This window comes from Myxine glutinosa, chromosome 3 (genome assembly GCF_964187855.1).
Source record: "Myxine glutinosa chromosome 3, kmMyxGlut1.1, whole genome shotgun sequence".
Lineage (NCBI taxonomy): Eukaryota > Metazoa > Chordata > Myxini > Myxiniformes > Myxinidae > Myxine > Myxine glutinosa.
This window is the reverse complement of record NC_136263.1, coordinates 204746914-204760903: the sequence shown is the minus strand read 5'-3', so window position 1 is coordinate 204760903 and position 13990 is coordinate 204746914.

Below are 13990 nucleotides of genomic sequence, written 5' to 3'. Positions count from 1 at the left end.
TAGACCCATGTTTTGAGGGTCAAAGATCATAATAAAACTATTCTTAAAGTGATCACATGTGTCTGTGTCATGCTGGTATGCAAATTAGTGCCACCATTCCAAAATAATCACATTTTTACCAATTGAGAGACGCCAATATTGCAGATAACTGAACAAATAAGGTGTCTAGACAGATGTTGTGTTTTTAACCAATGTTTATTTATTTTGTAGTACAAGGGTGAAACATCATAATATAACTCTTCTCTTTCCCATTCCAGACAAACAGTCAGGTAAATGCTTCTCCACTATAAATCACTCATCATCGTTTTCAATGAAATCGTCAGAGTCCAACTCGTCCTCTCCTTCCTCGTCCTTCTCCTCTTCCTGTTCACGCTCTCCAGTGTCCAGGAGATCAACTAGCGAAGTTAGTAGGACAGGTCCGCAGGACCATACTGGTTTCAACACTCCTTCATCAGTCCTCATCCATCCTTGCCCCTCATCATAGGGTTTTGGCTTTTCCAGAATAGCTTCATCAGCTCGCTTGTACAAGGCGACACGGTGGTTCACACGTTGGACGTGCGGCTTCAGAGCAGAGTGGCATGGAGGAAGTCGGGCCAGGTCGACCTTAGACTTGGAAGTGAGTTTCTTGTCTTCCCCAACCATTTTGTGTAGCAACTTGGCACGGACGACGTCCACTGAAGACTCACGACTCTGTCCATACATCAGACAGGTGAATTGCTCCAACTGCCTCAGCACCTCAGGCTTGACAGTCCAGTAGTCACCGAGTTGACTAAAACGCCTTGTGAAACCTGGGGTTCTTCTCCAGCTTTTTCAAGGGCCCCACCTTCCCCTTCCCTTTGAAGGCACTGGTAGAGTCTTCTCCGCTGAACACATATATCCCAAGAAGAGTGGCGCAGTAGTCTTCTCCCAGGGATTCTGCAAGCTCAGAGAGGTTGATAAATGGTCGATGTTTCCCTGACCCCATATCCAGGTATACAGTCAGCTTGATGGCATGAGCATGGTAGAGAAGAATCATGAAGATATCTGTGTCAGGTGTTCTGACCACAGCATTCTTTTATCCGAGGGCAGCAGCATGATGGAGGTACAGTACCACCCTTGTATCAGTCTCTTCCTGGTTGCTGTAGATTGTGGGGAGCTCACGCACCTCAACCTGAAACACAAAGGGGCATTGCACTTCAGTCACAACCAATTCTAGATCTAAACAAAAATCATAGATAAATCACTTATAATTTCCAATTTTACCAATATTTAAATATAAGACTGAAAGAAAAAATCGCATCACCAATCACCAAAATTTTATACTATTATTCACCAATCACAGAGAAGCACTTTGCAATATTATTTAAGTTAATCCTGGTAATAATAATTAATAATAATATGGGTTTTCAATTTACCTTGCCATTTGATGAGACAAGTTGATGGGCTCTCCCCTCCACGATCAGCACTGCCATCTCTGTTCTCTCCAGCTTTGAAGCTGCCTGTTGATCACTCCATACTCGCAGCAGGAGCTGGCAGATCTGCTTTTTGTTGTCGTCATTTGCAAGGAACATCTTGAAGTCATATGGCTTCCTGGTCACTGGTCCAGCCAAAATGATCTTCTCTGAGCTGCCACGCCTCAACCTCTCCTGCGCTTTCATAGATTCCGGATGGTAACTGTCAGTCGAGAACAAGAAGTGCTTCTTGGCCACCATTTGATCGAGCACCTGTAGGCATATCTCACCACAGGTTGGAGGAAGGTTGGCAAGGGTATGTTGCAGCGCCATGCCATCCTGGATGAACAGGGCATCCTTGGGGTATGGCAGATCTTCTGGGGTGGTGTCCTCCAGAAGGTAGTGCAAAATAGAGGCTTTGTTGGTCTTGGAGAAAAATCCATCCGGTGTTCCAAGGCTGGCAGGCACAGGCATCAGGCAGTACTTCATGAGTTCTTCCAAGTCCAATGGCTCATCTTGACTCTGAGACTTGACGAGGAGCACGAATGCAAGGTTGCTTTGCTCCTGAAACTGTATGACCTGGAATGATAAATGGTTAACATGTTGATATGGCGTGCAACATAAAAAAATACGTGTTCACATTTAAAAATGTAAAAATAAAGATTACCATTTAAAAATACAACATTTAAAAAATACAATTGCCCTCGGGTATTGGAACACCTCATTACCTTTCCCTGTGAGGATGTGAGGGTGATCTTCTTGTTGCAAGTCTCCATGGTCTTGAGTTTTTTCTTATTGATTGGGTCGAAGAAGCTTCCTGGCTCTCCACTCTGTATGTGTCTGATGAAGTCAGCTTTAGCGGCCTTGCCCACAGCTTCTGCTCCTAACACGTCCATCTCGACATCCATGGGGACAGGAGCACCAGAAGCCAGGGAGTAGAGCCTGTCCTTATCTGCAATGGTGAATGGATTTGTGAAGTTCCTCATAGTTGTGAGGGTTCGCTGAACGGCCTCCTCACCCTTTTTGACCTCTGCCTTCTCCAGCTCAAGATGTCTCCCCGCCCTGGGGCAGTCTGGATCATCGATGTGGTCGACCATCTCAAGGGTCTTTTCATAAAACTGTGCTCGTGCGGAGGTTGTACGACACCATCTCTGGTATGCCCCAAACTGGCTGTACAATCCAGCAAAGCCACCTGAAAAGTATGAAACAAATATGTGACCTGCTCCCACATAATCAGTTACATACCCCAATCATAAAAAAAAGGTTTTGTGATAGCAGTTTACACTTTTCATTACACAGCTTCCTTCTACCTTTTCAGATGCATACAATGTTACTGGATGAAATTAATGGTTTACCTGATGATTTGGCAAAGCGCATAAACGTTTCTTCCATTGCCTTATCGACTGCACTGAGTGCCCCCGGTATCATTGAGCGGGCCACCGCAATGGCACCCTTTGTCACAGAAAATGCACTCTGGCGGGAAGATGGGTCCAGCAGAACCCCCTGATTTACGAGGGGAGTGATGCCGCTGTGAGGTTGATGGTTCTGGTTCTATACCATCTCCCAGAAGCTGAAGGTTGCCAGTAAAGCGCTGATAACAGTTGCGGTGATACCCAACACTTTCCAGGTCATCGGGGAGAGTTGTAGGGATATGGTCACACAATGATTGCATACGATATGGGGACTCATGTGATTAGTGGAGACGTCGATTCCGGATCTTCTGAAGCTGTTGTAGTTTTTCTGTAGCAGTTCCTTTGATTTTAGTGAGGGGTGTAAAATGACCATGATCAGACATGGATGGCACATGAAGGATGCATGCAGGTGGAGAGCATTAGTGGGCTGCAGGATCTACACTCCGTTTTCTTTTGGGCATGCCGACTTAATGTCTACTTCTATCACCACTGTTAGAGAAACGAATGAGAAATCACCATTAATGTTAAAGGCGCCCTGTTATGAAATCTGGACTTCTCAATCTGATAACAGATGTTCTGAATGCAACCATCATGTTCTACAGTAGCCTAATGTTTGATGCTAACAAATGTTTTTGGGATACAAGCAATGATAACAACAATTAAGCTGGAACCCTACGTAGATTTTAAGAGGCTAGCTTTATCTAACATGGTGCTAGCTAGCTCAGCTGTGATGCTGCTTGTTTCTGGTTCCATGCAGAAACTGACATCCACATGTGTGTGTGTGTAGCTGAGTTAACTGCTTACCTTGTTGGTTTGGAGGTTGAATTATCAGCAACATCAGTTGGCATCGACGAAGATGCAGAACTATTAACGGAGGTATTGAATACATTTACGAAAATAGGAAATGGCAGTAATGGCAGGACTAATTTGCATAATAGCATGCCAGAGATACATGTGGCCACTTCAGGAATAGTTTTATTATGATCTTTGACCCTCAAAATATGGGTCTAGACACCTTATTTGTTCAGTTATCGGCAATATTGGCTGAGATATAGTAAAACTAGATTTTTTGATAATGGGGGCACTAATTTGCATAAAAAGAATACGTGGGATATTTTGACAACTTTTTAACATAGTTCATCATTTTCTACACAATTTTTTCAATCTAGTAACGCTGATTAGAAGTATATTTCCGGGGGGTGCATGATACCCCCCTCTTCCTACGAGACTAATTAGTGTATTGGTGTGTCTTCATTGCCCTCAAGGTCTTCATGGTCTTAATTGGACTCAGGGTTGTAAAGGTTTGAAAGGGTATTAGTGGTCGTAAAGGGTCTTTGGGTTATAAAGATTCGAATGTTATTAATACACATACTCACGTTTTGTGTGGACAAACAGACAAACTAGTAAGCCATTCTGGAAAACACGATTTTTGAAGGTTTTCATTTTCAATCCAATATGGATGCCGAACCACGTGACCGATAATGTCATCAATTTAATTCTTCCATACAATGTATGTTTAGATCATTTTCAAAAAAATTCAAACTGACCAGATCAAGCGTTCTACTTATCTAATTATGATGTCATAATGAAGGCACCGATTACATCGTCATGAATATATGTTGTTCCCCATGGGGAGTACTTGATAATGAGCCATCTTTCAGTTTTTCCCTGTAGCTGTTTTGGTGATAGATGTACAAAGTTTTTTTTTTCCAAGACAGTGCCATACCACGTGACCAATGACATCATACTTATTGTGAAACAAGACCAAAATTCTAACAGTGGCGTTAATTAATCGATTAAATGATTAATCATTAAATCAAAAATATCCTTGATAGCCACATCACCTGGTCATTGTCATGTCCAAATATCAGCTTCCGAACTCAAAAGGTGCCTGAGATAATGGCCAGAAGAGAAGGTAAATTTAATTAACTAGATTAGTACTTAATTAATCGCTAATAATTAAATAACTCCTCAATTAATTGATTAATCAAAAAACAAAAAATACTGTTTTTGACATAGGACGTGCTCACTATTGTGCCGAAATTTCAGATTCATAGCTCAGAGGATGGCTGAGATATTGCCCAGACAAACAAACAAGAAAAAAAAACAAGTACAGATACATTCAAAGGACACCACCCCATGCCAAATAATTAAATATCCTACAGCGCGGCATTGCCGGGGCGCCTTCGGCGTCCGGCAATACCGCAGTGCTGCTCATCGAGGCTGCATTGGGAGGGAGAGGTGTACGCTAATTGATTGATTAATTGTATAATTAAAATCAATAAAAAAAATTCACAAAATATTTTCTTCATCAATTGGCTAATAGCATAACTAAACCACCAGTGCTTCATCCGAAGATGTATCTTTTAGAAATATAATTAAATAAGTCATTAATAAAACATTTAATAATTAATTGATTAATAAATAAATAATTAATCAATTAACCAATAAATAATTAATCGATTAAATGATTAATCAATAAATCAAAAATATCCTTGATAGCCACATCACTTGGTCACTGTCATGTCCAAATATTAGCTTCCCAGCTCAAAAGGTGCCTGAGATATTGGCCAAAAGAGAAAGAAAATAAATAAATGATCAATAATGAAAATAAAGAAATAATAATAATTAAAAAATTAAATGAATAAATAATAATCATAAAAAATTAAATTATTTATTAATCAATTCAGTCATAGAACACATAAACCACCAACATTTCATCAGAATCTGTAACTTTAAAAAAAAAAAATTAGTCATGAATCGAATAATTAAATAATTAAGCGATTAACTGATTAATTAATAAATCAAAAATAGCCTTTGCAGCCAAATCACCTGGTCATTGGCATGTCCAAATATCAGCTTCCTAACTCAAAAGGTGCCTGAGTTGATGGTCAGAAGAGAAAGGAAATTTGATTAATTAAATAAGTACTTAATTAATCGCTAATAATTAAATAACTCCTCAATTAATTGATTATTCAAAAAACAAAAAATACTGTTTTTGAAAAAGGACTTGCTCACTACTGTGCCGAAATTTCAGCTTCCTAGCTCAAAGGATGGCTGAGATATCGTCCGGACAAGCAAACAAGAAAACAAGTACAAATACATTCAAAGTACACCGCCCCATGCCAAATAATTAAATATGCTGTAGCGCGGCATTGCCGGGGGCGCCTCCGGCGCCCGGCAATACCGCAGTGCAGCTCATTGAGGCTGCATTGGGAGGGAGAGGTGTACACTAATTGATTGATTAATTGTATAATTAAAATCAATAAAAGATTATCACAAAATATTTTCTTAATCAAATGGCTAACAAGTACACATACATTCAAAGTACACCGCCCCCATGCCAAATAATTAAATATGCTACAGCGCGGCATTGCCGGGGTGCTTCTGGCGCCCGGCAATACCGCAGTGCAGCTCATAGAGACTGTATTTGGAGGGAGAGGTGCACAATGCACTTTGGCGTCCGTTGATGCTGCACTGCATGCATTGTGTACAAATGCACTTCTGAGGTAAATGTGCACAAATAATACTTCTGAGAGTGACATCGGCGGGCAACTAAAGTGCCCGCCGATGTCACCATGTGGCACCTTGAAACAGAATTGGGAGGGGCTGTTGTACAAAAAAGACCATAACGATTTGGTATTATATTTATTGAAATGACGTAAGTTGGCAAATTGTCCACATTTTCAATGCATAGCAAAATGACTCATATATTCACCCATAGAGCATAATAACAGGAGTGAAACAAGTACAGATAACAGGTAACAATGTAGCAACCACAGATAACAGGTAACAGCATACGCAATACCTCTTAGTAGGTATTGGAGGAACATACTGCTATTGGAGGAATCTACCAAACCTCTCTCTAGCATGCAAAAATGGTCATAAATTCAAACAATTCCAGAACCATGGTAGTATCATCAAGAATCACAGACTGTGTTTCGAAACATTTTTGTTTTAGAGCAACTTCTCTCTGTCCATCATGTACAATATTGGTATAAACACATTCAGTTTCTTAATCCTCTTCAAACATTTACTTTCTACATAACTCACAACCCTTTACTTTCCACATAACAACAACTATATAACTGGTAGAAAATCATACTGATGTAGCTTTGTGGTCACCATGAAAAATAGTAAAGCAACGAAAAACAAATGTAAAGGGAAATGAAGAACCCAATAGGATATGGTCTTGTTGTCCTCCATTTATATATTATGTAACTGCTTTGAAAGCTTGTTGGTACAACCACATTCACTTTCTTACTCCTCTTCAAACATTTACTTTGTCTTTCCTTGCTGTATCTCCTTCACTGGTAGAAAATCGCACTGATATAGCTTTGTGGTCACTATAAAAATTAGTGAAGCAACTAGAAACAAATGTAAAGGGAAATTTCGAATCCAATAGGATATGGTCTAGTTGTCCTCCATTTATATGTGTCATGGCTTTCAAAGCTTGAACACACCCAGTACTTTCACAAATGTACTTCAAATGATCTTCCTTATGTGTAAGACCTGAGGGAGTATCCATATTGAAGTCACCCGTTATAATCTTTGCATTTGAATTGCATTCAGGTGCTCCAACGAAGTTCGTAAGATTTGCGAGATCACTTCTTTCATATTTTGGGTGAAGGTAGAGGAACATAATTAAGGCTACATTTAACTTACATATGATTATTTGACCTTTTCCTGAAGCTAGTTTAAAGCCTGAGCATGAAAACCAAACTAAATCTGTATTATTTTTCTTGTAAATGACTATAATCCCATTGATTTTGACGAAACATCGATTCTTTCAACTATTTCGAAATCTTCAAGTGCAATCATTGAATTGTCTACATCAGGTCCTAGTTTGGTCTCAGCTATGCACAATAAATCAGAAAACCCTAAATTATTATCTTTTCTTAAACATTCAAGATGATCAGCATCTTGCAAACCGTTAATATTGATATATGAAACCTTGTAATCAGTTAACACCATATCATCCTTTGAGCACTCGAATGCCTTCTCATCCAAAAATTTGGGTGAACATTCATGAACAGCAGATGCTTCCAGTCGAGCTAATTCTTGTTTAACAGATGGATGACAATAAATATAACCTCTTTGAAAATTCTTCAGAAACACACCTTCTAAAGTTCTTGACCGACTGACAGCAACAAAGAAACAACCATGTTGTCTTGTAAAACTTTGACATTTTGTTGTGTAGTCGACCATAACTCTGTCTCTCGTGATTCCTTGTACTGCATTGCAGGTAATGGCATATGCAAGTACTAATGGATATTGAGTCCGCCGAAAACTTACTCTCTCTGTTGATTTTTTCCATGTTACAATCTCCTTCAATGGCTTTATCGGTACTGCATACCTGTCTAGGCTACACTTAGCGTTGCAGATACTTCTTGTCATGACACCGGTATCATCATCAAACCTACACCAAACAATGCTATTTTTGGTATCCACATCAACTACATAACCAAATGTGCCATTAGTTAGCTTGTCAACTTTATTGATGTTGCTTGTAATTTTAATAGGTGCACCACTCTTTAGGTGAAGAAGATTTGGAAGACCCTTGAGTTGTGTTTCGTTAGCTTTGCTGAGATCAGGCATAACAGAACTTTTCTTACTTGGAATATCTTTTGCTGGTAAAATATACGAATCTCCATGTAGCCTCTGAATCTGTTCATCATTAAAAGCATCCTTGACCTGATGTGTTTTTGCAATCAAAACTTGCTTCCTATCTTTGTACCAAGCATTTTCATTTCTCGTTGGACATTCCTTAACCCGAGATTTGAGGACCTCTATGTCTTCATATGTTACTTCGTCCCTACCTATACGTGTCTGAAGTTCAGAGAAAGCAATGTCATCTTTAGATCTCATTTTCTGAGTTAGCATATACATTCTGATGTATCGTTTCCATGTATTCACAGCTGTAAAATTTACACGTGCTCTGATTGTAGGTGTTTCAAATATTCGCTTGTCTAGAACAGGTGGTAGTTGTAATAAATGACCAGTTATTATTATGCTCAAACCTGCAAACGGTCCATCTTGTTTTCCAAGAATCTGTTCCAACCTTTGATTTATCTTGAAAAACAAATTACTTCCCACCATACTTATTTCATCAAGAATGATTATCTTTACTTGCAAGAAGTCGTTTGCAAGCTTGGCCTCACTTGAAAAGTTCAGAAGTCGTTCAAAGTTTTCACCACCCATCATTTTCAACTTCCCATGGATTGTATCCCCTGATTTCAGGTGCTTGGCTGCAGCAGCTGTTGGTGACATGACCAATATGAGCTCCTTGTTTAGATCTACACCTGATTTCATGTGTTTCACCCACAGTGCTTGAATGAGTGTATTGATCAGGTACGTTTTTCCAGTCCCAGGATCACCACTGATGTACAAGCTGAACTGTTGGTCATCTGGCATCTCAATCAAGTCATCAAATATTTTACGTTGTTGCTGATTTAAAGAGTTGATGTTTTTGTTTAGCTTTCGTCTTTCTTCAATATTGACTGATTTTCCATCATAAATCCTTGATGCCTTTTTCATAAAATCAAGAATTTCCTCATTTGTTGTTGTTTCTTCTTCAACATATTCACTTGGTTCCTCTACTTCATCATCGTCAGTCATATCAAAATTCTCAAGCTCAACCAAGAGGTCCTTATTTGATTCAAATTCCTGCCGCTTATTATCAACCTCTTCATGAACATCTTGGTATTTACTAACTATGCTGTTATAATCATGTATTTCAGCAACTTCATTTCGGAAGGGACAGAAAAGCATCATTAGTGCCTTCATGTAAGAACTCTCATCATCACTGCTAAGGAAGTATCTTATGATAGCCCTTCTCTTTCGCTTTCTGAGTGTCCCCATGTTGTTCATTAAGACAAGAATGCCAGCATGTGATTCACATTTTTCATCCTCAACATCAGAATTATCATCTTCCGGAATATTGTCCAAGTTATTGTCTTTCTTGTTACCCCGATTATAAATGTCATAGTCACTTGTGAACTCTGCCAAGGTCAATTTGTCAAGTGATGTTGGCCTGTTTTCATAATATTGCACGATATTTGGGTAGAATATGTCGTCATTGTCACCAAGATCTTCAATGTTTCCTTTTAGCAGGCCGTCTCTTTTAGCAGGTGGAGCAGTGTTTATAAACTTCTGTTTCCTTGAGAAGGCACACATTTTGTATCCAAAAAGACGGTATATGAGTTCCTGGAGTGACACTTCTCTTGTATCATCAAGTACCTTCCCCAGCTTCTTAAGTTTCACATCTTTTGAGTCTCCACTTCGAGATGATTGCTCCTCAATTGCTTGAAGCAACTTGCTTTGTCCAGTCTCGGCTTTCAGTATATACCCATAGCAATACTCTGCAACACTGTAAGGATCACTAACAGCTTAAATAACCACCTTTAAATAACCACCAAAATGTGATCACTAACAGCTTGAAAGTCCATATTTGCATTGTCTGCTTCTAATAGGCTTGGATTGAAGTTATTAATGAAAACATCTTGGCATGAGCGTTTGCAAAAAACTTGTAACTTTCTTTTGGTAACAGTCGACCTTAGAGCCTCTAGGTTGACCTCATATGGCATGCCTAACCTATCCAACGTTTCAGGAAAACTCATGGCTAAGAACTTTGAGCGACATTCAGAACCATATGTTTGTCTCAAGATGTATTTCTTTATCTTGGTGGCATTGACTTTAGCTGTCTTTATATTTTCAACAGGTGTATTTTTGGAAAATGCCTCGAGCACTGTTGTCCTCATTATGGGATATTTGGGGAAACCAAAGCGACATACTGGTAAAAGGAGCTCCTCACCTTTCTCTTTTCCATCTAGTGCACCATGACCTTCTGTCTCTTTTATTGTTATTAATTTCCGACCTTTCTTCTCGCAGGTAAAAGTATGGTTATGTGTTTGGTATTTTGCTATTAGATTATTAATACCAGCGTTGTCTGATTTAGTTTCCTTAGTTGTCTTAATTATGCTGTCAATGAAGGTTAGGAAACTCTCTTTTGAGGACTCACTGTTCACATCAACAGCTGGTGGAGGATTACCTGCCTCATCAGCCAACCAGAGCACACAATGGGCATGCGCACTTTAGGGTGGTCCAAAATAATTTTTTGGGTAAATGTTAATGTCTCACCCTAAAATATTGTTACCAGTGATGAGAAAATGACATGTGAATTTTCATAAAGATTGGTTGATATTTAGAGGTTGCTACCGGGGTTCAAAGTTTTGTCGTTTGGCGCTATTTTAACGTGTCGAGAGGATATGATACAGATATGATATGATATGATACAGTAAAAAATATAAAAAAACGTTTCAATTTAGTGTTATGCCATGGTATATTGCAGGAAAAATACAGTTTAATAATACTCTATAAACTCATGTGTCTGTATTACGAATTATACTAACTGGTCTATACACAATACGTCATATTTAAGACAAAACCGCTTTAATTCAAGCATCACTACTTGCATGTCAGTATTACTGTAAGTATAATGTGCGACTTTGTATACTTGTGTTTAAAATTCAGAGACTAAATTTGACATTCAATAACAACTTTAGAAGACAGTAAATAAACTACATGTACATGATGTAAACTAATATACATAGTACATACATACAGGAATTATTGCGCGAGGGCCTTTCTACTACAGTCTGGATATCGGTGACGGTGATCGGCGACGACGCGCAAAAGATACTGTTTTTGTTCTTCGTCACATGTGTGTAATTTGTTGTATTCCGTGATCAACGCCACTCCGCGCTCGGCAATGTCATTTACAACCTTCATTTCACTCACAATTGCTCTCGCTCTTTGATACGCGTCATTGGTCTCCCAGTTATCTGGGTCTATCTCCAAAAATGATGAAGACAAATTCAGAGCCTTAAAAAATCGGTTTGTATTTGATGTAACAAAATCTTCCAAACTTTTGTCTGCAATTACTTTGTGGTCAATTACAGCTTTTTTACTAGGCTCTACTCCTTCGTCACATGTCTTTATTGCAGTCACCATCTTTCGTTTAGTGTCTGATGACACAGAATTATCAAAGAATGCCAACGCGATAAGCTCCTCTCCCAGGTACCACAAATGACGCAACATCTTGTTCACTGCGGCCTTCGCCATCTCTGAATTAATATCCTTGTACTGATCGAGTTGTTTAAGAAATGCGAGATCCTGAGATGGTGCAAGAATCGGCGATGGGGCGACAAACCAAGCTTTCACGTACACTCTCACAACAAACACACAGATATTGCGCAAAGCGACATCCTCCCTTTTAGTCAACGTGAACTGTTTTCGGTACATCCAAACTTTGAGTGCATAGATGGCTTTCGCCATCCACCTGGCACGATGAAGGGCACCAGGAGCCATGATTTTGATGCCACGAAGAGGAACTCCACCCAAGAATATGATGGTCAACTCAAGGAGCTCTCTGTAGTCGTCACGATGTTGCTGTATTAACAGTTGTTCATTGGCGAAGGTTATTATGGCATCTGCTACGTCTGTCACATGCTTTAAAGCCTCGTCGTCAGTTGTCGCACATTGTACATCATCTTTAGCAATGAATGACCATTTCGTTTGAAAACGCTTGAAGAGTAGAATGTCCGGACCAGTCGAGGGACCCATCGCGCATGAAAATATCGCCTCGAGAACTATCTCGTGAATATGATGACGGCAGGCCAAATACAACAAATCTTTGCCCAATTTCTGTTCAAGCAATATGCACGCGCCCAAACGACATCCTGTGTTGGAACTGGTAGTATCGAAGCACATCGCTGCAACACTATCCGATATACCCCAGTCATCTATTGTTTCCTTCACTGTTGTAGCCATTACTTCGCCTGTGCCTGCTCCGAGTTTAGGTACAGCCAATAGTTGATTGATGTCTGCACCGCTTACAAGTATCGGAAGACGGTCTACGGTTTCTTTTCCAGTAATGTCGCATAACATTTTCCCATCCCAATGAATGACCAATGGCACGGATGGCGCAAAGTCATCTTTCAACCTGCTCGCGACATTTTTCCTGAATTCAATTCTTTTGCGACGAATCGTTGAGCGACTGCATACTACATCTTCCAAATTTTCGCCTAGACTTTTAACTGCTGTAGCCACAATATATGCTGCACTACGGTCACTGACTTTTGTACGATCAAATACGATAGCTAGATCCGGACTTAAAATAGTTTTACGTCTCTTCCGCTCGGATTCAGTTATTTCATACGTCGTACTGGTACATGTGTTCGTGTTGTCCTCCTCGCTGCTTTGGGAATCTTGCAAGATCGAACTCTGACTATCTTCTTGCTTTCGCATACTTTCTTTAGTGAAGAGTGATTTCGCGGCAGATTTGCGTTTAGCTGTTCGTTCTTCTTTTCTTGTTAATGTCGCGTCAACTGAACCCATGCAGCCTCGCCGTCCTGTTTCACGTTGCGCCAAGAGAAACTGTATATCCTCTTCTATTGTCATCATCTTCAAGGCATCCTGGTGGGCAATATCGAACAGATTATCCAGACTATCCGCAAATTGTGTCTCTTTCTCTACGAGTTTCGCTGAGCGCTTCGCCTTGTTTTCTTTATTCTTCTTCAATTTTTTCCATTGTTCGACAATTTGTTCTATCGCCCGTATTACATGATAACGCTGTCTGTGGGGAATTCTTGCTTTTTGCCAGAAGGGCAGAATTTCATCCGTAACTACAGTCACGCTCTCATGTAGAGACTTTTTATTTGTAAGATGATGATGATGATGATGGAACAAGACAGAAAGTATCTCGCGCTTAGACGGTAATTTGGCGCCTTTCAGTTCAGCTGAACGTGGTCCGATTAGCCAGATCTCTGTAGAGCACCTGGACCTGGACATCTGAAACAGAAAAGATAGCATGACTATTATTAAATTATCCAAACATAAACATTACATTTACAAACATTCATCAGATATTATGCGTTATGAATTGACACAATTTGAAATTAAAACATGATTTTTGTACTGAAATCGGTTGTAGCCAATATTAATTATTATACTTTGGACTATTTATGGATATTAATAAAAAATTCTTCTAAATATATTATGACAAAATAATAAAATATTTAAAGTTTAACTGTAAGCAGTATTAAATTGTTAATATAGTATAAAATACACATAACACTGTATGACATG